Here is a 1,313-nt window from a genome sequence, read left to right as displayed (position 1 = left end):
TCTGTTCATATCCTTCACCCACTTTTTGATGGGGTTGTTTGATTTTTTCTTGTAATTTTAAGTTATTTGTAGATTCTGGATGTTAGCCCTTTGTCAGATGGGTAGATTAAAAAATTTTCTCCCATTCTGTAGGTTGCCTGTTCACTCTAATGGTAGTTTCTTTTGCTGTGCAGAAGCTCTTTAGTTTAATTAGATTTCTGGGTGGTTTTTAATTCTTCTCATTGAGGATGCAACAGCTCTGACTGTTGGCCCCAACCTGCTTAGCAATCCAGGACCCTGCTTCTTGTGAGATGAGAGTTCCCAAGGTTGTGCAGTGAGAAAAATTTTGAAGTCTTCATTAAGTGTTAGAGTTGGATGATCGGCAATTCGCTCAAAAATTTACGTAAAGCCTTCCTGCATGTCTCAATGAACTCATCATTAAAGCGTTCCACCATTCCTTTTACTATAAATTTTTCTGGCAATGGTGGAATAATCAGAGTGGGGTGTGCTCCTTAAAGTTTTCCCTTTGACCAAAGGAAATCTTGATACCATCTCCTAACTTGAAATTTACTGGAGTCAAATTCTGCACAAGATGTCTTAGTAATAATCCTATGAGTAATGACAGTTTCTATTGTAGTAACATGACTTTCAGGTTCATCAACTGTGACGAAGAATTCCTTTAAATCTTGTTCATCTTCAAACTTGATTTGGCTTATCATTGATAAAGGGGATGTTGGCATCATAGTGCTGAAGGAATTCATGTCCATCAATGAGGCATCATTGCTGAACACCTCTAGGTCATCCTCGTCCAGATCCAGCACCTCTGCCTGCAGCAGGGTGGAAGAACCCCTGCTGCCCAAGAAGCGGGCACTGGAGGCCCAAGGAGCGCACCTGAGATGCCCGGCGCTTGCTCTCCTAAATTGATCTTTTGTATGGATTTTCATATTTCAATTTCATTGAGTTCTCTGATTTTACTTAGTTCTTTTCTTCGGCTAGATTTTGGGTTGATTTATCCTCTTTTTTCTAGTTCCTTTAGGTGAAATGTTAGATTGTTAATTTGAGATTATTTTCTAACTTCTTGATGTAGGTGTTTGGCCCTATATACTTCACTCTCAACACTGCTTTAGCTGCATCCAAAAGATTTTGGTATGTTGGGTCTCTACTTTTATTGATTTCAAATAATTTTTTGATTTGTGTCTTGATTTTATTGTATATCCAAAAGTCATTCAGGAGCAAGTTACTTCATTTCCAGGCAATTGTGTGGTTTTGAGATATCTTCCTGGTATTGATTTCTATTTTTATTGCCCTGTGGTCCTAAAATGTGCTTAGTATTA

General features: G+C 38.2%; 1 pseudogene; it reads right to left on the bottom strand.

The window, feature by feature from the left end:
* Nucleotides 1-830, bottom strand: part of LOC108517392 (sorting nexin-7-like) — a 2,709-nt pseudogene extending 1,879 nt beyond the window's left edge.
* Nucleotides 831-1,313: the final 483 nt, after the last annotated feature.

This window comes from Rhinopithecus bieti, unplaced genomic scaffold (assembly GCF_001698545.2).
Source record: "Rhinopithecus bieti isolate Rb0 unplaced genomic scaffold, ASM169854v2 scaffold_39705, whole genome shotgun sequence".
NCBI lineage: Eukaryota > Metazoa > Chordata > Mammalia > Primates > Cercopithecidae > Rhinopithecus > Rhinopithecus bieti.
The sequence above is the reverse complement of the archived record's forward strand: the minus strand, read 5'-3'. Positions and strand labels throughout refer to the sequence as shown.